Source organism: Ostrinia nubilalis, chromosome 26 (genome assembly GCF_963855985.1).
Source record: "Ostrinia nubilalis chromosome 26, ilOstNubi1.1, whole genome shotgun sequence".
NCBI classification, from domain to species: Eukaryota; Metazoa; Arthropoda; class Insecta; order Lepidoptera; family Crambidae; genus Ostrinia; species Ostrinia nubilalis.
The window spans coordinates 6,728,357-6,752,667 of NC_087113.1; the positions used below are offsets into that span (position 1 = coordinate 6,728,357).

At 36.2% G+C, this 24,311-nt stretch overlaps 1 protein-coding gene across 1 annotated transcript in view; it reads left to right on the forward strand.

The window, feature by feature from the left end:
* Window positions 1-120: 120 nt before the first annotated feature.
* LOC135084616 (ryanodine receptor) overlaps window positions 121-24,311 on the forward strand; it is a 205,479-nt gene continuing 181,288 nt past the window's right edge. Inside the window, exon 1 of the mRNA XM_063979388.1 lies at window positions 121-316. The gene's annotated coding sequence lies outside the window, so the exon portion shown is untranslated. The remainder of the gene's footprint in view (window positions 317-24,311) is intronic.

Here is a 24,311-nt window from a genome sequence, read left to right on the forward strand (position 1 = left end):
GCTACATCTTAAAGATTCACGCCACTAAATCCTTGGGGCACTATCTGTAAGGAGCTCCCAAACCGCTGGCCACCGCGGCTCACCCAGCGAAATTATAAATAGCTAACGTCCGTGCGAACTGATTTCGTGCTATATTCAAGTCCGGCGCTCGAGCGGCCGGACCGATTCGAAAATTGAATTCGGTTCTTTTTTCAAAATTCGACAACGACTGGAAAGGCCATAGACTAAAGTGTATTTTTTACCGTGTGTGCTGTGAGAAAATGTGTGAACAGTGCGTACAACGTTAAAAGGATGTTTGTGCGTTAAAACGCATGTGGTATGTATTATTTTTAATCACTAACGATTTTCGCCTCTAACGCTTTCTCCGTAAGGTAAGTTTTTCAGTTTTAATTCCAGCACCAAAAGTATAGTGTGTCATGAAATAGAACATCTGGCCACAATGTATTAGTTATATAACGGAATACGGTAGTTACCTAGGTAATTGTTTAATTATATTTAAATTGGAAGAGCGCCGATTCTAGATGCATCAAAACTGACATGTCAATGATCTAGGCGGTAGCTGATTGATTTAGTATGACAATAATAAGATCAAGGCAATTTTGACGCCACATTAAATGTAATGAAAAGCAACCCGAAGCTTAGTCACAATTAACTATAGGCAAAGCTCCAAAGGTCTGATATCCATTACTAAAAGGACGATTGCTCAATTGTTTAGTCAAATTGATTAGATTCAATCAATCGATCAAGATTTGAAATTAAAAAAAAATTTCATATTAGAACTCGCTGACTCTACCAATCACTGGCTCAGGCTCAACAGACCTAGAACCCAGAGCCATAAAACTAAATAAAAAATAGAATCTGCTCTTAGATTCAAACGCATTCCAAAAAAAACTGATATGTATTTCTTTTTTTTCTATGGCGTATGCGAACTCAGTAGCCAGCCAGTATTGAGTTAAAAAAATAGCATTTAAAATTTTTCAGGAGGTAGAATTATACCGTAAGTTTAAAAACTTACGGTATAATTTTTATCAGAAAACTACCATTAACTAATTCTTCGTTCGTCTTCTAAATTGTTCTCTCAACTCGTGAAAAAACAATAAAATCATCGCATAAGAATTTGGCTCGCATTTTGCGAATTTTAGTCACAGCTGTTCTTTGTAGAGATCGAATGCACGTGGTTCTTAACATTTTAACAAGTATAATTTTTAAGAGCAAATTTTTAATTATCTATTTCATTTAAATATTATTACACTATTAAACGTAAAGTTGAATAATGTATAATTTTATACCTAGTTATTACAACTTTCAGCAATCGAGACTATCAAAAACTTGAAAGTTGGAATTGAATCCACGACCTACCACAACCGGAGACACATTACGGTGTCATTTTATACTTTTATGTCTAACTAACTCAATTGTAAACGCGAAATTTTGTTTTTCCCTCGCACTAAAAGATTGGACTGATTTTGATAAAACTTACCTACATTTGAATATATAAAAATGAAACCCGTTTTCCGTTGTCACGACATAACATGAAAACGGCTTGACCGATTTGGCTGATTTTTTTTGTAGTTTTCTAATACTCTGTACAAGGTTTTTACGGAAAAAAATATAAAGAAAATCTCTACGCTAAGGCGGTACGAAGTTCGCCGGGTCAGCTAGTTTGAATATAAAAATACGATGAGGAATAGATGGACCGACGACATCATAAAGGTAGCAGGGACGCAGGCCGCTACCAATCGATCAACATACAAAGCATTGGGGGAGGTCTATGTTCAGCAGTGAACTTCCTATGGCTGAAATGATGATGATGAGTAAGCCACTTTTAATTCTTACGCTGACGAAAGTTTTTGCGATAATAAGATAGCAAATAAATAATGCTATCATCTTAGCCATAGCAGTAATGATCAGGCCAAAGATGCAAACGAGCTTCACCCGAAACCCTCAACCACAGAGAAACTGGCTATCTTACCTCAACCACGAAATAAGACAAGATAAACTCATGTTATACTTCGCTTTGCATTGCTACGCTCGGCTGTCGCGCTAGGTTCTTATTTAGTGCCTCAACTACTGAAACGATATAGCGACAGACTTAGATAAGATGGTGGTAGCTAACTTGATATCTAGAAGTAAACGCAAGCTTTTACTAGTTTTAAATCACCCAAACAAAAACAATGATTAGATACTTAATCCTAAAACCATCTATATTCAGCACCTCGAGCCAAAATTAACATTTTAGAAGCCATTGCTATGAGACATATTGAATTCGTGCCCATCCTGTTGGGCGGACATTACGTGGCGGTAGTTTTATAATAGCTTCTTTCGTCGCCCATTCGTCTTTTAACCACCTCTGGTCTAGTGGTAAGACTGTCTCAGATCCACAGGTTTCGGGTTCGATTGTAGCCCTTAAAGTACCAGCGAATTGAGACGCAGGCCGCTACCAATCGATCAACGTGGAAAGCATTGGGGGAGGCTATGTTCAGCAGTGGACGTCCTATGGCTGAAATGATGATGATGATGATGAGACACAATAGGACTCAATTGTTACCGCGGTCTCCTGCGACCACTTACGTTCCATGAGCTAAGCGGGCAAATTTTCTGCTCGATTTGGTTGGTGGTAGGGTTTCTTCTAAGTCCGCCTGGCTAGCGACTACCATCTTTTCTAAGTCTCGCCATAACAACCATGATAACTTGTTGTGTTCCGGCAGTTAAAGGTAAGATAGCCAGTTCCTCTGTGGTTGAGGATTCCGGGTACAGCTCGCTTCCACTTTCGGCCTGCTCTGCCCTAGCTCGCATCACGTTCCATCAGGTGAGATGCAATAGTTACCCCGTTGTGGATAAAAATATATCTAGAAAATATTCGAATTACTTCGAAAAATCGAATCCACCTTCGCTAGACTAGTATTCAGTAGCAAACTACATATGAAGCCAAGGTTACAATAGTAAATAACAGCGAATCTCTCGAGGGCTGTCACATAAATCGTGTAGGAAGTACCTGCAACAAAATTATGCAGGTGTGTGCACTACTTAATGCAGTTTACCTTACTTTTTACCCGACTGCACCAGAAGAAGTGTTATTTATTCCAATGGACAGGTTCAACGAAACGAAAACTGTGATTTGTGTAACATTTTTTATCATTCACAGAAAATAATTCATCATCATCATTTCAGCCATAGGATCAGCTTTGATAAATTCACAATTTAGCCCATTACTTATTATTATACTTCTCATACGAGTAATGCTATAAATATACATTCTATTTTCTTTGTAATCCTACAACTGCATATTTAAATAAACCTCGTCAACCTCGTGTTACTTTGCTACTTTATTTAATAACTTTTGGAAATGGAAAAACAAATTATCAATACATTCACTTGTAGTAAATTAACAATGGAAAACACGTAGTTTTCCTCGACAAAAGACGCCATTATACTAGGAAAGTTATAGCTTATTTACTGCCCCACATTACCCGCCTCCCCATTATTTTCCCTTCGCTGGCAACCCTGAGCTTTTCCGAAAGCTTTCAGCTTTGCAGCTTTCCTTCAGTCGCCTGCGGCATTCCGCAGACTCAACACGGCTTTTAAGCTCCTGTAACTGATTTTCAGTGGAATATTACTACGATAATAAAATCTCTGAGACCATTTTAAAAAGTTCGGATATCAATTTAGAGTAAAAGCAAGTTTCGCCAAAAAGTGCAAAATTTTGTGTCAAAATAGTGCAATAAAAAGGTTTTTAATTAAAATTGTGGACATTAATTTAGTTATTTTTATAGATGTGTGTGTGCAGTGTGCAGTTTTTGTGTTTTTCCTAAAGAATAAAAGGTTTAAAATAAAGTGCAGTTGATAAAGTTCTGTGTTGACCAAGTTAAGTGCGATTGAAACAATGGAACTGTTGCTTCTGAGTAAGTTTGGTTTAAGCTGTTTCTTTGTATTGCCTCTAGTTTTGTTCTAAAGAATACAGTTATTTCTTTAGGTAATAAATCTTTTACGTAAATACCTACCTACCAAGTTTAATACTTACTACGTTTTATTCTCTTCTCGAAAGCTCTTCGAAGATTTATTTTGTTCCAATTCTTTATGCCAAAAATCTGTCCTTTCTTTCATGAAATTCATTCTTGGCATAATTACTAGCTGTAATTTAATAAAGTATGACGTAGACATGAGTTTCTTATCCTGAGGACCATAGCGTTATTGCTAGTGTACCATTGCAGATATTTTTTTTAAACATTCATAGAGTGCGGAAGCCGTAGCAAACGTGTCGGTAAAAACCGTATCTCTTTGTTTTGTTATTTGGTATTTGCAATTTATTTTTATACGACTAAAAGACTTCTTCAGGGAAATTTAAAAGTCCATGAGAGACCCTGACGTTGTCGGTCTAAAAGCTATGCTAAAAGCAACCTTTTCAGACCACCTTAAGGTGGAGGTTAATGTAAATTTAAGTGTGCGTCATCCCTTAAATCAAGGTGATGTTCCACTAGTGTTACCTTCAATTCCGCCTGTTATTCTTCCGATTAAATTCGTTGCGGGTTCCAAGATAGTCAGCTATACCCCGGGACTACTCAACCTTCACTGGTTGGGTTTGGAGGCCAATCTGTAGATCCTGGCTACACAAGAGTTGCAGTGGTGGGATTACCCCCATAGTGTTACTTTCAATGCAGTGATGTTTCACTTTGGTGGACTCGCACAAAAATTATAAGAATGTTCTGGAACTTACACGCGTGAAAGCTGTTACGCAAAAGCTACGCACGATTGTTTACAAAATTGCGCACTTTGGTTTCTTCTAATAGTAAAAGTTCGTTATGATATTTTGTTGTTACTTGTGATCTTAACTAATATAATTAACATTTTGTTACATTAAGTAAAAGCGAATATTACACACTTATAATGTTGTCAAATACGTTTGGACTTAGCATTTAGCTTTGTCCTTTCTCTAACTATGAAGTAGATGTATACTAACTAAATACTGAAAAGGCTAAAATACCTATATTAAAATAGCATAACAAACTCCAAACATTGTAATAAAATATAGAGCTTACACGTATTTTACGCGCGCATGCGATATAAATAAAATATACTATTAAACTCCGATGGTATATTTTTAGAGAACAGACGTTGCATGTTGCGCGTCATAGATTATGTTGCAACGGTATTTCATCTAAATTTATTACATAGGTTTATCGTTGTTCTAACAAAACGTACAACAGCCAGCAGCAAATCAAACTGCACAATTTGGTTGCAAAATAGCACTCCTTTATTCGTTCGTTTCAGCCAAATGACGTCCACTGTTGGAAAAAGGCCTCCCCCAAGGATTTGCGCTGCCCGCATCCAGGTACTTCCCGCTACCTTCACCAGATCGTCGGTCCATCTAATGGGGGGCCTGCCCACGCTACGTCTTCTGGCCCGTGGTCGCCACTCGAGAACTTTTCTACCCCAGCAGCCATCAGCTCTGCGAGCCTCAGCCATTTGATTTAAGCAGTTCTGCGGTACTGAATACGAACGACCTTTTAATGCTAATACAACATTATCATACTACACCATGTGGTATTATGGAAATTATGAAACATTTCACTGCAAACTGACCCCAATTAGTTGAACACAGTATCATGTATTTATAATTGCTAGGCTTGTGATTTATTGTAGAGAGGTCCTTGACAAACAGTGTTATTATTATTTGCATCGCAATGGAATTAAACGCAGTGGGTTCACTTCATATCAAGGCCAAAGGACAAATACCTCCAACTACGGAGCTATAATTCCCATCTCTCGTTCCTACCGCTGAAACACTTGTGTGGCCAAGATCATTAAGACCAAAAGCTGCATCACCAATTAAGAGACTATTCCCACCTCTCGTTCCCACCGCGCTGTAGCTCCTGTGTAGCCAGGATCTACAGCTTGACCGCCAATAAAAACCCAACCAGTGAAGGCCAAGTTTGTCCCGGGGGAAAGTTTAACTGTCATTGGACCCGCACCGAAATTAATCAGAAGAACATAGGAGGAATTCGAAGTTTTATCGTAGTGTAGGGTACTACGCAGAGGCTTATTCGTTTCAGCCGAATGACGTCCACTGCTGGACAAAAGCCTCCCCCAAGGATTTCCACAAAGACGGATCCTGCGCCACCCGCATCCAGAGGCTTGATGAAGCAAAAATGGAGATAGAGCTCTATGGCTTTTTAAGCACACCCTGTATAAGTGCCCCTGTCTCTCCTAGGAGACTCCTAGTTCCTTGGTTACATAGGATTCCTTAGCAAATGTTTAGCTTAAATCCTGCAGTGATTTTTATTCTTCCCAAACCCCGATAAGTCTGATAAATGAGGTAACTCTACTTGGTGTATCTTCATTGTGCTAATGTAATTATTGCGATGTATGTGTTAAACTGATTTATAGTTTCGTCATCCGAGTTACTTCATGTTATATGGGGGATTGTTGTCAAGTCTTTTCCTAAACAGATAGATACCCATTCAGTATGAATCTGTAACCTGGTATTTCCACGTGTCCTATTTTTACTCTTACGCCCGTATTCACAAACTATGCTTGCTTAAGTGAAGCAGCAAATCGAACGCACAGCGTTGAATAGATCTCTGATTGGTTCGTGTGTCACCCTGTGCATTCAAGGTATCTTCTATGACTTAAATTACTGAACTAACAAGCAAACACAGTCGCGGGTAATAACTAGTGAAAGTTTAATTGCTACAACTACAAGCATTAAAAGCTCCCACTAGTTCAAAGTAATAGAGGTCAAATGGGAAAAGGCTTAGCATAAATTAAAAACTGCGACCAAGAAAACAAAGGGTTTTTACCGCGATAGAAACGATAAATGTTTTATGTCCTCCGTAGCCTGCAGCAATGGTTTTTTAAAAGAATAATACTAACTAGCTTTTTCCCGCGACTTCCCTCGCTTAAATATCGGTCTCCACCGTGCGCGTAAAAACTAGGATATAAACTATCATATTGGCGAAAACCGCATGAAAATTCGTCTAGTAGTTTTTGAGTTTATCTGGAACAGACAGGCGCAGCGAAGGAATTTGTTTTTAAATGTAGTTAAGCTAAATACGCTTGAGTTCACACAGTTTATCTATAGTTTAGCAGTCGATGGGGATCAAATTAACTACATTTGAATTGGCAGTGGCATTTCCCTAAGAGGTATTATTTTTATCTAACTCAACCAGCACATTTTGAGCCATCTAACTTATTTACTGGATATGTTGCTGACATGTTAGTATTAAAACTTAAACATGCCAATCATATTCACGCTGGCTGGCCAAAAATATTTTGGTTAGGTTACCCATTTTGGCAAAGAGCCAATGTCTGAGAGATACTTGTACTATCTAACTGTTCGACGCAAATATAAGTTGTCTCTAACTCGTCTGGGTAAATTCATTTGTCTAGACGTCATGGCAAACAAATGAATGCGAGCACATGTTAGTTATCAATCACTAAAACCATTAATTACATTGTTTTCTCTTAACCCTAGTCAGCTAAACGGGACTATTCCCGCCTCTCGTTCCCACCGCTGCAACTCCTGTGTCAGTGAAGGTCAAGTTTGTCCCGAGGGAATGTTAAACTGTAATTTGACCCGCAACTAAATTAAAATTAAAACCTATACATAGACAATACTTGAGTGGCGGAGTGACACACACGAACCAATCACAGAGCTCTATTCAACGCTGTGCGTTTGACTTCGCATAGCGTTGCTGCTTCACTTAAGCAATCGTTTGTGAATACGGGCGGAGTAGGTACAGTTGTTGCAATTCACGAAGGCGAGTGAGTTTTAGAGTAAGTAGGCGCACACCGTTGATTTTTAGTTGGCCGATAGTTGTGCCCGATTTTAATTTGTATGAAGAATCGGCCAAATCGAATCGGCGTAGTGTGCGCACTCCCATACAAGCCCATACTGATCAACTGCCCGACTAAACTATCGGCCGACGAAAAATCAACGGTGTGCGCCTACTCTTACATGTGTGGTGACTCGCTACTGTTAGTTTTTCAAAAGTTTTGACAGACATTACACTATCGTTATGTGCATGTACAGTCGCGGAATGAAAAGGTTCGTCACCTTAGTGTCGGTTTTCGCTTGCACTAGGTACTGTAAGAGTCAAACCTGCCAACATAACCGTGCAAGAAACAATGCTGCTAACATTTAAATAAATATGACGTTTGCTAACGAATGAGGTTTTGCTTGTTTATTTTTCTATCCCATCAGTGCAATATTGTTACAAAATGTAGTTTTTTTTTTCAATAGATAATGGCAGGTTGAACCAACAAGAAGGTTTTAGTTTATCAATCATAATAATCTTCTTGACAAGTTAAATCGTCAAACAACTTTGATCTGAATAATTTTGAACTTTATTGACGAACAGTTAAAGATTATTTTCTCTAACTCGAGATTATATTACCTTTTGAAACTACCTATGTTACAGAAACATAGGTAGTTTCAAAAGGTAATATGTGCTCGCGATTCGTTGAAGGAATCCATTTGAAAACTGACGAACCTTTTCATTCCGTGACTGTACACGTACACATACAAGTAAAGCTCACTCGCATTCGTGAGGTTCAAGAAGAACTATACTTGAAATAACAACTAAAGTGAGTCCATTTTTTCAGTTATATTATTACATCGTCCATTATACGTATGTAGCTAACTACCCTAGATTTCCACTAGTAACATAAAATGTAACTAAGTCCATTAATTAGTGGGGCATGTCCTATTGAATATTCATAGCAGCGGCTAAGTAATAGTGTAGTTGGTTATTCATTAACGTGGACAAGAACTTATTATACTTACCGCAAAATGAGGTTTTTGATACAATTGGGTTGTTTGTTGACATCATTTTCCAATTCTAAGATGTGAATGCATTAAAAACACTTCATTCTAGCTCTGAAAAGTTTTTAGCTTTTACTCGTACTAGTTTGCAAACTAGTGTCGATATACGCATCCAACTTATGGATCACTATCCTGCAATATGTTCTTCTGATTAAATTCATTGCGAGTCCAATGACAGTTTAACTTTCCTCCTCCACAAACTTGACCTTCACTGGTTGGGTTTTTTATTGGCCGTCAAGCTGTAGATCCTGGCTACACAGGATTTGCAGCGGTGGGAATAGTACCGTATCCTACATTAATAAAAGGCAACATAAATTAATTTTATCCTGCCCGCCTACCCAGCAGGGTCAGCTAGATAACTAATATGCTTAGGCCCGATTCAACCAAACTTTTATCCGAGAATAACTCCTGGTATAACTAGCACATTGACAGTTTCAGTATGGGAAATATGTCAAAATGTCGAATAACTGACAATTATTTACTCTTCTTTGGTCGAATCCACCCTTAGACTTAGTTTATTCTACAGTTTTGATTTTCCCAATACTTACCTACTTCTAGCATATGTGTGGTAAACACCATAAAAGTAAGATATAAAACGTCCCAAGAAAACTAACTGGGATAAATCATTAATGGTTATTTTAGTGCTCAGTTTATGTTGTGGACTAGTTTTCGCGTTTTTCATTAGAGTGAATTGCTTTCCGATAAAAGAAGTAGTAGGTAAATAGGAAGGCTTTTGTGCAGCAATGGTTCGATTTTCGGTTGAAAATCTTTTTGCATAGCCAAGTAGGTACGATTATAAGAATAAGAATTTCTTTATTGCGGTAAATGTGGTACAAAATAGTAATAAAATAATAAATATCCGTTTCACACATGACAGTTGGCATGTAACATACAGTGAAACAGAAAGCACACAAAATTATGTCTAAAGAAAATAACACGTCATTAAAATTATAAAAATTCATCTTTTACCAATCACACTTTCTTTAAATTTATGAAATTTTAAGTGAAATGTGCCACAAAATAGTGTTCTATCTGCTACCTTATTTTTACCCGACTGCGCCAGAAGAAGGGTTATGTTTTTCGAGTGTATGTATGTATGTATGTTCCATCAGGTAGATGCATGCCCATTGCCCAGAGCTTCCGCGTTGTGGTAAAAAAAGCGTTAGACAGACACTGCTGACTACAGTACCTACAGACTTTTAGTTGGATCGGCTTCCAATTTCGATCAAGAATCGGCCGATACCAAATCGGTGTAATGTCCGCTCTTCCATATAACCCCGACCCAACTATCCACCGACTAAAAGCTGTAGTCCGCCAGCAGTCTTAATATTCCTTATTCCTTATAGTGAATTCAACGGGAAAACGAGAAAATAATTACAACCATTATTAAATATTTAACCTACCCTAGGAACACCTAGACTATGAACACGTTATGTCTAGCTTTTCCAATAAAACTCTATTTCCTTTGCCGTTGGTAGAAATTAATACACTCAATATTACAAGTGTTACCTTTGAATACTCGGCACGATATTTCAGTGTCGTCACAGGTCAAAAAGAACAGCCAGTTTATTGATAAACAATAAAGTAAAACGACTTCAAACAAAAACTCTACATAAAAATACTAAAACGCGAAAAATATACTGTTTTTTAATGTAATTCATAAGAATTGTTTTTTATATTTCCTACCTACGAGTACCTACTGTGTACTTAGTGCGAGTTTGCATTGAACATTGTCGCTAGTGAGGGCGTCAAAAAATCTATGAAGATTTTAGTTCTCGAAAATATCCGCTAGGGACGCTGTACAATTCGTCATACATTTTTTTACGCAGTCTCTAGCGAAGACGTTTGATATGATGTAAACTCGCACTAAGGTCCCTGATACTAAATTCATACTGAATCATTTATTTAATTGTAAGGACAAAAATGTACAATCTTTGATTAACTACCTACTGAACTGACCTACCAGCGTCCTTTTCTTAATAGCAAATCGAACTATTTTTACATTCATCCAATCATCTTAATTAAAGCTGAAAGGTCACTATTAGCGCATTCCAATCAATGTTCTGGCTGTTATTTCTTGGCTGTGCTGAGACAATAAAACCGTCGACGGTCGACCGAATTGCTAATAGATATATTTTTAACTAACGGCCAAGTCGACTTGGATACACGCCTTGGGAGCTGACCCATTTATAGCTACATTAGTGTATTGGGTTCGGTGAATAACTAGCTGTTGTTGGAACATTTAGGCTCAAATATCTGTTTAATAAATGAAGAGATATAGACATTTCATTTGTCTTTTCTGTCGTTTTAAGTTTAGGTACGTTTGGTAAGATACATCGATTATTATTAGCGACAGTGATTGTGGGCTGTAGCAATAGTTGAACAGGGGGATTTGTATGTTCAATATTATAAAAATAGAATCGCAAAATGGACGCTTACGAATTCGAAGATTTGCGAAGTGGACCAAATTCGAAATCGTCGGTTCGTAAAATGGACAAAGCCGACTAAATACCAAGTGGATGAAATGCGGTTAAACCAAATTGGCTATGTCGCAAATCGCCGATGTAACAATAATAATAATATCTATGACTGTATTTTGTATGACTTGTTTTTGAAATTTCCAATACGATAATGTTATTGTTTAGTTTATGGAATAAATGACTATGACTATGACTCTATCATAATTCTATACTCTGTAAATCATGCACAAGGGATAGAGTAGCTTCAGCTAGATAGTGCATTTTAAAAAAAGATCATAGGTATTGGACGGCCTAACATTTATATTTCCCATTCTTACTTAGGTGTTTCTTACGTTGGCTCTTACATCTTTCATCGTGAAATGATATTCTAGTCTGACTCCAATACCTAGCAAATCTGAGCAACTATTTCTTCAATCCAAATGCAATTCACCGAAATGTATCTATCCAAACTTTGCTTCTATTCAAAGCGTTCTTGGCTATCTCAGTTTAGACTTACGTCTTTGCAGTCAGATCCGAAACTTGGATTGCATTTGAACTGTACCTAATCCAATTTTGAACTTGGAAAATGTACGCTTGTAGAATTTGTGATTCTTAGGATTTGGGACGACGAAAAAGATACCTCCTCTTCGAATGTAAAGGTACTCTTCGTTCATAATAAAAAATACTACATTGAATGTACATTCTATTTTTGTCGGAACACTGCACAATTCTTTGATAAATATAAAGATTTAGTCCTTATTTTTGAACTTCATTTTTATTTTCAACTCGTTACTGCTCGGATGTGGGTTTTTACGTTTTTCTCGGAAATTTTCCTCATTTTCCTCTTCGTAATAATAACCTTTCTGGGATTCAAACGAATCCAGTCCAGCCTTCCTCTAGTTTAATTTGTCGTATAAACTACACGAAATACTTGAAGCTTACCTTTTACAGTTGTGCCATACATTAAAACATATTTTTCGATTTCGTAACATCACAAACATAGTTTAGTCGGCCGTTTGGTGTAGTGGTTCAGAGCGGACTACTATGCCGAGAGGTCCCGGGTTCGATTCCCGGCCGGGCAGAAATTGAAATGATGAATTTTAATTTCTGTGACGGGTCTGGGTGTGACTATGTATAATATGTATGTATTTAAAAAAAAAGTATATAAGTAGTATATCCGTTAAGCTAGCACCCATAACACAAGCATTAAGTTGCTTACTTTGGGGCTAGCTGGCGCTGTGTGAAATTGTCCAAAGATTTATTTATTTTAAAGATTTATTGAAGAATCTCAAATTATTCATTTAAACATAGTGGATATTGTAATTGATATTAAATTGTCCTAAATGATCTTTCATGATATGCAATGTAGCATTAGATTAAGTTTTTGTAACCACAAGCTATCAAATATAAATTACTCCGTAATAAAACGTCCCCAGAGCCCAGACACATCAATCAATATGTCTGTCGTTGGCTACGTTTTCATTTTTTAGTGGTAGTATTGATGAATGTTCAGATATTAATGATCCACAGCGAAAGAACAAATGTAATCATCATCAAGGATTCTTGTAAAATAAAGCGAATTGTTGGTTAAAAAAAATCTAATGTTTAGCAGGCTTAAGTATTCGTAAACGAGCATTATAGTAGGCAAATTAAACAAAATAGGTAGTGCATCACTTCAAATTCTTTCAAGAAGTCCGCGTGAGGCCTCAATAAAGTGCCACATATTTACTAAAACTCGAGAAACGAAGGATATCTCTATCATTCACCGTTATTTTAATATTATTTACCAAATTTTACTTGACCGGTCGTTGTGGAAATCCTTGAAGAACTTGACTGGCAATAGGTTTATTTAGATTTACTGTGTACAATAATATGTATGTATTTACAAAAAAAGAAGTAATTAAGTATGTTTATATCCGTTGTCTAGTATCCATAGTACAAGCTTTGCTTAGTTTGGGACTAGAAGCGTAGTATAAAATGTCCAAGGATATATTTATTTATTTATGTACACAGTAAAAAGAAATATCATTAAAATAGAAACGTCTTTCTGAATAACGTAGGAGTATTTCAAGAAAAGTGGGCTATCTCCCAGAGTGAAGTAGCTAACTTTCCAGACTGTCTATTATTAAAACATCCCAAATCAGGTTACTGGTCCTACTTCTACAACTAACACTAACTTTTCTACTTTCCTATTCACATTACTTTATTCTACTGACTTGTTTTTTTGCGATTTATTTTTTCTTTTCAGTAACAAATAAGAACTTATACTCTTGTATAATATACTAGCTTTGCCCGAAACTTCGCACGCGTAGATATCAATAATACTTATCATTATCATCATCATTTCAACCACAGGACGTCCACTGCTGAACATAGGCCTCCCTCACTTCCATAATGACCGGTTGGTAGCGGCCTGCATCCAGCGCCTTGCTGCTACCTTAATGAGGTCGTCAGTACACCTTGTATAAATGTATTAACAATGTATAATACAACTACGTTTCATAGCTGTACGCACATTTATACACGACCTCATAAAAGTTGTAGGAAGACGTTGGATGCAGGCCACTATCAACCGGGCGATGTGGGAATCATTGGGGCCTATGTTCAGCAGTGGACGTCCTGTGGCTGAAATGATGATGATGTATAGAAGATGTGTGGGTGTTTTTTTGTGTGCCTATGCTGTAACCTTATTTTATTTAGTGATAACATTGAACAAATATTACGGTAACTTGAAAATATACAAGTAAATGTAATTTATTTCAACTTTTACGTTCTAGCTCGGGTCGTAAACTAAAGCGTTTACTTTACGTGACCTCGTAAATAAATAAAATAAAACAGCCAAGTCACTTTGTTCAAAAATACGGATTTATTTTCCTATCAAACTGGACTTTGTTCACTGCAAGGTCAAGTTTCGTAGTATGATTTTCTTCGTAGCGTTGTAACAGCCGTAGCTACGAATCTACGATTTCTGCTACGAACATCTAAATTTTGCTACAAATGAAATAAACACAATTTGTTAAATACCAATATTTTGTTAGCGCTGTTTAGGTGAACTGGAACCTAAACTAGGATAATCCTGTATTTCAGCAGTTCAGGTCCCCAGGTCTCTTACACGCGGTGCGGGTGTTGAAGTATTTTATTGTAATGTAAAAAGACATAGACAAATGTACCTTAATGAAGTGAATACGAGTTGTTACTTCATCATCATCATCATTTCAGCCACAGGACGTCCACTGCTGTGAACATAGCACCCCCCAAAAGTTTTATTTACTCCCTAGCCAAGAAGTCAGTTTTCATAGTTTTTTCAATGTTTTCATGCTACCTACAATTAATAACTCTGAGCTGGCTGTTCTTTCTATGCTGTGTTTTAACCCAAACAATGTAAAATTTCACAGCATATATTTTCTAGAATGGGCAAACCGTTCTATCTGCTGGATAGTAAAACAGCTCGGGATTATCTTATGGATAATGTTGGCTGACTTGATCCCGACTTATACGTGTAGTAGGTGACGTAAAATGTGCTCTTAGGAGGACTTTTATTATGACTTGCCCGTGGCTTTGATTTTATAACCCACTAGCGGACCCGGCGAACTTTGTACCTCCTATGTTCATCAATAATAGTGAAACTAATTCTTCAAAGTGTTCGAGTAGTTTCGGAGCCTATTGCATACAAACAAATTAAAAAAAATATTTCCTCTGTAGAACTTTCTACTCGTGAAAGAATTTTTAAATTATTGGTTGTAGATTTCACTTATCATCATAATTTCAACCAAAAAGGTGTCTTTAAGGATTTCCACAACAAAATTATTTACTATACTTAAGGTCACCCGGGACGAAAGCAACTAAGTATGAGGCTAAAGTGACTACCTAATTGGTTTTATTTTTAATCTGATGGACTTTGAACAAAGTGTCATCTGTTGAAGCATAAAAAAGCAATCAAGTGACCTTACTTGAGTTTAAATCATATTTTGACCGTGTCAGAATACGGGCCAATATCTTTTCACGGATCGACGCTCGAGCTATAAATCCGGCTCATATTTTGTCATTATTTATAATCCATTTCCAAAATTGGCAGTTACTTTTCTGATCCCTCCATGACTGGGCCTGACAGCCTGCCAGATGAGGTGTAAGCCCATCTAAAGTTTGTGCCCCCAATATAAAAACATTGCCCTGGAGTTTACGTTTTTTATAGGTCGCTCAACGAGAGTTGAAGCCATCAACACAAGCAAAGATTTGTATCTGTATACGCTGTTTGTGCTGACGTCTTGCGAAGTCATTCTGACTAGTGCTTTCTGTCTCGTTTGCAGATATCAACATGAAAGAGGTAGCTAAGATGTCCAACAGTGAACCGTCCCAGCTATGACATTGTCAGGAGGGCGCTACTATCTGTACTGAATTATCAATTCCAATTTTGCTACGTTGGACAAACATATACTTATGACATTTAGAAGAAAGCGCTGCATCAATACTGGGTTGTTAATTTTTATTTTTTGCCACTTTTTAGACACCCGTTTTAGAATAGTGGGACTATAGTGAATTTAAATAAATGTGTAATGTTTACTTTGTGTTCTGTATTTAAGTATTACATTAGTGTGAGTACGTGTTCGCCTCAACTTTCGTTGGGCGACCTATATACCTATACCTACACGTGTGGCGCAGTTTCGTAATTTTAACTTTTTACTTTCTCCTGAATATCTTTACGTGCGTGAAAAAAATAGCTTGTTCATAAATTTTGAACTGTTAGCGGTAGTTGTACGTGAATTTCTTCTTAATAAGATCATATTTCTTCTCAGTTCAAACATTTTTATTTCTGAACAAAGACCTCACTCAATCAGATATTTTAATGCAAAGCTATGACTATTCAAGCTCAAAACGGGTGAGAAATTGGATGTAATTTACAAATGACTATTAATCTTCCTGTTCTCTTATCCTTTGTCTTTTCATTTCAGGTTTTCTTGATTTTCTATGCCAAGTCAATGCGCAAGCAATTTTGTCATTTAACTACTCATCCACTTTATCCTGCCTACTTTAATAAAGATCTTCTCAAACTGTAGTTCTGTAAAAAATCATGGTACTTCGTTGAACATTTCTATTAATTTCTTTAAAAATTTCCATCTACATCATTGGTTCCCAAAGTAGGGGGGCGCGCAAAGACCTTTAAAGGGGGACGCTGGCCATCTGTGTACTTAAGGCCGGGTAACAGAGAAAATGGCGAAAATGAGGTTTTCATTTTTCATTTTTGAGGTACTAAACAATAAAATAAAAGGCTAAGATTTTTTTTGGGCATAGTTGAGGATATTTTCTAGGGCTATTAACGGATGGAAACACGATTTGATGAAGTTGACTCGATAGAATAAATTCCCAAAGTTACCTCTATTCGTTTTCTAATAATGGTTTTATTTTTAAAATAAGCGATTTGAGATTCTGAATCTTTTACTAAACTAAAGTTCAGAAATAACTTGAGGGCTTTTAACGGATGAAATTTTTATATTGCGTCTTATTTAGTTACTATGTTAAAAAATGTGGAAAAAATCGCCCATGACGGCTTGGACAATCTCAATCAGTCGCGCGGTGGCGCTTACGGAGGACGGACGCGTGCCAGTTTTTTGGCCGTGACAGTTCTCGATATGTCAATATTTTTGACAATGATGACTTTGATGAGTCACAGTATAATAATACCAGTGTTACTGGAGAAAGCTAAAATTTTTGATAATTAAGAATTCTGAATTTTGTCTACCTATTGAAATTTAAATCGTTGGCATCCTTTTAAACTAAGACTCTACTCATGATACATTCCTCAAATATGAGACAAAACCAATGAGTTAAAATTACATTTTAATAGTACCTACATACAATCGTCTTCACTCTTTAGAAGAGCACACTGACACAAATAAATAATAAAAAATTAGGTCAGTGGGTCAAATATAGGGGCAGCTGCACGTCACTGAAAGACGATTCTGTTTACTCGGCATCTGGGCTGGAGAACATGAATCCTTGCTTACAGATGAAGATGTAAATAGAGTTATAATTGGACAAATTTTACATGAAATGTTTAACAGGACTCAGTTAAAAGACACATACATGGAATACCAATAAGGTTGCGGAGGGAAAGCTACCTATTATAAAGTAGCGGCCGCCCGCGACTTCGTTCGCGTGGACCTCGTTTTACCCCCGTTAGATATGATGTTTTACCTCATTTTACCCATGTTGATAGATGGCGTTTCACGGTTTCCCCCGAATGAATATTTACGAACGTCATACCGTAGTTTGTCCAGTGCTGTAGATTTTAACCAATGACGATAGATGGCGCTTTTAGACACGTCTTATTTATTTATTGAAATTTATTTGCCACATATCGTCATAATGTTAATCTGGGTTATAAACAATAATACTGTAAAGTTTCAACAAAATCCGTTCAGTAGTTTTTGCGTGAAAGAGTAACAAACATCCAGACATCATGACATCCAGACATCCAAACTTTCGCCTTTATAATATTAGTAGGATATTTCACAATCCAAACTAATATTTACTATTTAGCATTTACTTACAGTAAATATTAGTTTGGATCGTGAAATATTTAAAATAAAAAAAAGAATAAAACAAAATAGGGTTTCAAATTACCTATCTATAATCTAATTATAAAGAGGTAAAGTTTGTGTGTTTGTATATTTGTTAAATTGTAAGGGGTAATCTCGGGATCTACTGAACTGATTTTAAAAAATCTTTCACCAATAGAAAGCCACATTATATCTGAGTGTAATAAGTTATATAAAAACCAAAAAATTCCACGCGGGCGAAGCGGCGGGCGGAAAGCTAGTATATTTATAATTATGTAAGAGCATAATTATTAAAGTCGAAGTCAAACATTCTTTATTTGTGTGGACCTATATTAACGAGAGATTACAAGAGATTACAAGGCGTCAAATATTTCAAGAAAAAAATTAAAAACTATTATAAAGCTAAATTTTGCTCTCATGGAGCCTTTACCTACTCTGACAAATTAAGACTTAGAGAAGAAACTAATAATAAAACTATTTAACTGTCCTGCAATGAAAAGCTTGATCGGGTACAACACCTCAAGTTATTTCAGAACTTGATTTCATTATAAGACTCCGAATATCAAATCGCTTAGGTATCAAAGTCAAACGATTCTGAAATGTCAAGTGGACTAATGAATAACCCATTAAGATAGTAGCGCCCTCCTGTCAATGACATACCTGGAACAATAGAGTTTTGAACAACTAATAAAAATGCTTTGTCCTAAATGACTGACGGATATCGTAGAGACCTGAAAGTTGGAAGGTGTGTTCTTTTTATGACGTAGGCATCTCATAAGAAAAGATTTTCCGAAATGGGGTCATGAAATGAAGGGGGTGAAAAAAGGGGGCAAAGTTTGTATGAGACAAAGTGATTCCTTGGTTCAATCTACTTGAAATTTAGTTTTACAATACCTTAATATAATTCATGAAAGACGTGTGGAACGGGTAGAAAGTAATTTTGGCAGTCATTTTCTTCGAAGTTGATATCAATACTACTTAGTGCCTTTGATTTAATAACTTTTTATTTTTACAAGTGTTTGAAAACTCCATTTCAGATTGTGTTCAATGTCAAGTGAAATCTCAAATTGAAATGTCTCAATCTCAATGAGGAGACTCTGTATTTATTCCTAGAATTCCCCAAACACCGTCAAATTACCCTTTCGAATTCAAGACAGTGCAGTTTCCCATCAGTCTGCTTCGTAATGACTATAAACAAAGCTCAAAGTCAAACTCTAGGGACCTCTGCTTAAACTCCCATGAGTGCACAGAGGTACGCAGGTAACCGCGTGTGATGCTTATAGCAATTTTCGATAGGTACAGAACCCCGTACATACGTCATACATATTATAGAAAGAAAACACCCAGACCAATACAAACAAATATGTTTCTGCAATTTTAGTATGATATTTTTATTTATTAATAAACAAAGAGACTGAACAAAATTGATGCGTACCTATACTGATTAATGTTATTAACCACATGCAAAGCTTCGTGAATTGCAACAATTATCCAAGCTCTAAATAATCGCTACTAAGAGTAACTTATCATAAAAAAAAATTCCAATCGCTCAAGCTCCCAAGGGCCTACTGATAGGTCGGGTGACGTAATCTTGAAATTCTTTAAGCCGGCGCAGAACTTCCAGAAGGTCGGGCGACGCCACGGCCACTTTGAACAGTGTTTACTTCTGCAGTTATATTTTATATTTATTCGATTCTAGAATATATTCCCAAAAAGTCTGAAAGGTGTTTTAATTTGTATCACTTGGATATGATTTCTATTAGAAAGTGTTGTGAGTGTGACGCTTGAAGGGAAGGAAGTCAACCTAACCTAACCAACTGCGTATTTCTATACTGTGTAGCTGGAAATTGTGGCGGGAGCTCTTTGACGCGCTGTTTTCGGCGAAGAATTGCGCGCGCAGATTTTGACAGCGCGAAATACCTACTTTAGAAGAAAAACCAAGCCTTAAGTATAAAAAATCTGCGACCGCTGAGAGAATGCATTTCAGACTGCTCGATACGACCAATAAATAATCTTGACTGGAGGAGGGGGGGGGGGGCGCGGAATTTCTGGTATGGTCGAAAGGGGGCGTGTCTCAAATAAGTTTGGGAACCAATGATCTACATACTTTGCGTGCCCTGAAGTTTGGAACGGCAAAAATGCCATTTCTCTAATCGTTTCCAAACGAAATGTCCTAATCCATTAAGATTATCATTTTCAGAGCAAATTGAAACCATTAATACTCGTCGAGCTTTTAATAACTTGGAGATTTGATATAATAATACTGTAATCTTGTAAATTGTTGGAAGAACCATTAAGGTCATACTTGTTGTGGGAATAAAGTACTTGATGTCATTAGGAGAAGCAGTAAATCAGTAAATCTAATGCGTTGCTCATGTAATGTTATAAAATGTGTCGATATAATAAAATTTGCGAAAAATAGAGAACCAAATAGAAATTTTAATATTGGAGAAAATCCGAAAAAGTTTCTCTTTTTTTATATTTTTTTTATTTATGCAATTTTTATACAAGGCATTGGAGTATGTGGAGAGATTAAAAAATGTCATTACGCTTGTCTTTTCCATACAACAGCGAAGTGATAAAACGTTTCTTTGTCGTAAATGGTCAAAAACAGTGTCCTTTAGCCTTTTTTAAGGTAAAATTGACGTACCTACTGAATGTTAGTCATTTTACTGTGGCACATTCCAGAGCGATGCTCGTTAAGTCCTGCGGTTAAAACTCTTGCAACAATTCCCAACACGGCCTTTACTCTGTACCGGTGCGTTTGTCGTAATGCGGGGCGCGGCATCATTTATGAAATGCGGCAAAACCCTTTTTGTGAAATTTTAAGTTGGGCTCATGTTGCGTCTTGGGTACGAATTAGATTGAATGGTAATTAGGTTGCTAGATTGTTTATGCAGAGGTTTGGTTGCTGGCGATGACAAAGCATATTTTATAATATAAATTATACGTTTGTCCGTGCCAAAAGGAGTTGGTAATTTTTTAATAGATTTGGTACATAATGATACCTGAACGAAGCCCAAAACTCGATTCAATAACAAGCATAGGTTTGAGGCAGAATAAATTAGTTGAATTTCAATATTTAGGCTGATCACAAGGCTGAAAATGAATCTGATTTAGAAGATGGATCCGATACGGCCCATCAAATCTCAAGCAGACAGACAAATTCATTTTTACATATCATCTTAGGCACAAAAAAGTTGCTACACTCTTCCCATACAAGAAAAAGAACAAACTAATTTTATAAACTGCGTGTCGCGTGTCTCTAAAATCCAAGTAGACGTGAAAAGGAGTCTTCCAGTGACTTGGCCCACTTTTAGCTTATTCCATAGGCCAAGTTGCTGGTTTGAATTTTTAAATATTTTTTTCCCAGTAGTCACTGGGCCTATCTCTAAGATTCTAGAGTAGATTTTTATTGATTTTGGTGTTTAATTTATTAATAAAACATTGAAGGCCCAGTCACTGGAAGAAAAACTATTTAAAATTCAAACCAGTGACTTGGCCCGTGGAACAAGCTTAAAGTGGGCCAAGTCAGTCACTGGAAGACTCGTGAAAAGCATACAGAATACAGTCACGGTAATACTATGTGATACAGTATACCTACTGATTGCTAACACAATCGAGTATTCTACTCACAAGATGAGATCTCGTATAAAATACAAAGATTACGATATTTTGCGAGGCGTCCATTTTTATCGGGATCTAGTGATGTGCGTGGGACAATGTCGATATCGATATTTAAATATTTTGGCCCCCCTAAATAGCACTATTACATTTCAGTAATTTTGCTAGATATACATACCTTCGTAATGCACGAAAATTGTTTTGTTTTCGTTTGCGATTTAATGCCTAGCAGTTGCTGTTCTTTTTTGTATTGCTTGGTCTCCTGTTACTTATGTTTTTTTTTATGAAGAATTTATTCAAATCAAATTAAATACTTATTACGAATAGTAAATAAACGCTGTCATATTACCTTTCCCTATTCAAATACTAGCTCGTAACATAATATTAGTGCCATTCGATTGTCCGTACGTCACGCAACTGATTGTTATTGATGAACACCTGGTTAATTCACTTGATTAAAGTAACCTATTACAGGCTATTTGCTAATACAAGAAACTAATAATGATTAAAGAGTTAAAGGACATTTCCATACTGACATCAGCTTTCAGTATAAATGTGTTGTTGAGGAAAAAAGTGCCCTCTAAGATATTTGGCAACGTTGAAGATATATTGAAAACAACATCTTTTATCTAAAAATAAGACTAAATTATATAAATTGGTGCAGGTATTTGATTTGTAGCTCTGTGACTCAATTCCTGTTGTTGTGAATGCAATATTACATTTTTAGGTATTCTAAATAAACTAATATAAGGTTTTTGTATGGTAAATAAAATAAAAGCTATTATAGTATAGTATACAATACTTTATGATATGTATCTGTATTCTGTAGTGAGACTGCTATTTAATTTTGTCTTCGTAAATATCAAACATGCTACATACTTGTATTACAGCAGCGCCAAAACAGTTTGTGGTTTTTTACCATACTTAATTATTTTCTAAAGGTTGTGCTAATTTAAAAATTATTCATTTGCTCTACTTTAATCGTGGACATTACAATGTACAGGTTGAGATATAAAATTCAAAATTAATGCATAACTCAATGGGTATTGATAAAATATATTTTTTTCTTCACAAAAAACTCGGAAAAATAGAGTTGGGGCACTTTTAAATTGAACTAATACTTCAATATAGTTTACAATTACGCGATATAATCTATTGAAGATCTTCATTTTGTTCAGGTTGTAATCGCTAAATTGCTACACGTGAGCAATGGTGAAATGGAAACTTTGTGATAATATCTAGAAAATATTTTATGAGAATGAGAGCTAAAGTAAAATTTTAAAACGCCTTTATTAAACCCTTCTTGTGCTAATTTAAATGTCTATTTTAATTTCTTCAGATTCTTTCCGCTGTTGGCGTACTTTTATTAACCATATTATTATCTTGTCTGCCTATAAATAACACAATTAATAAGACATTGGGTATATGTCTCCATAGGCTCTCATGGTCATGGGTATATGTCAGAATTTGGTGGTTACATATACAGAGTTATAACTTTGCACATTAAACTCGAAGGCTATAATATTATGTAAATCTGAGTTCCTTAATTAGAGAGCTCCATAGAGTCGGTTTCTAATTACTGAATAAGTTTAAATTCTAAAATGTATTCTGCCTGTTTCCAAAACTCACCCTGTATAATTTGTTGCGTGTTTTAACGCATTTGCCGGATTTTTCGTTAAGGCTTGTCATTGTCGACGGTGTCATTGCCCACCGACTAAATTACTAAGTAGGCCGCTTTGTTTGGTCAAGGGCGAATGGCTTAATAAATTATGTGATAACCCCAAAAAAAGCGTAAATAAAAATATGACAATTAAAGAGGAAGTATTTTGGGTCCGTTTTTATATTTTTATCATTGATGATTCGTTGTTTATACGGGGTTTATATTGCTCATTTGTATGTGCATTTTTCGGAGTCTATAAGTGTCATACAAAGCCAGCCATAATAAGAATACACAACAGCAGGAAAAGGTAGGATAATAAAGAAAAACTATAATATTTTTGACTGGCCCTAAATATCTTGGCTGAATTACGCCCCCTCTTCTAGCCCCTAGTTTACGTGCCCAACAATGACAATGGTATTATTTTTTAACACCTATTTTTTTAATTGAGTAGGTATACAAAATACCTCCTCGAACGCTTCTATCAGTACCTAAGTAATTTGTAGTTTCTTGCCCTTCATCATTATCATTGCAGCCAAATTGGCCGGTTACCAGCGGCCTGCATCTGGTGTCTTCTTGCTACCTTTATGAGGCCATTTGTGCACTTTGTGGGTGGACGTCCTACGCTTGAAGTAAACATAAAATCGAATCATTATCCGCTACGTCACATCACTAGACCGATCAGTCGCTATCTGCAAAGGAGAATCCATAACTTTCCCCCTTCCCTCCTTTCCCTATATGACTGGTACACTCAATCAAGCATATACTTATCAAAATGTGGACAATAACCTTTGATCTTTTATCATTTTTCTGAAACGGTTCTTTTGTGGCTGATACAGATTGCATATTGCTTTGCATGTATTTTTCTTATCTTTGGGGTTTAATAGGCCAATCTGGTTGATAGGATTGTCAATGTACGTTATTATTAACTTTCCTTTTTATTCCTATAAGCCGTTATTTAACTGTATAACTAGCACTTTCTTAAGCGGCTTCTGAAATTGACCCTATTTTTGAAACCGGGATAAAAACTACCCTGTGTGCTTTCCCGGGAATCAAACTATCTCTATACCAAATTTCATTACAATTGGTTCAGTGGTTAAGAAGCATAACAGACAGACAAAATAACTTTCGCATTTATAACATTAGGATAAATTTTACTTAGCGTATCTTATTGATATTATTTGTTTACTGCA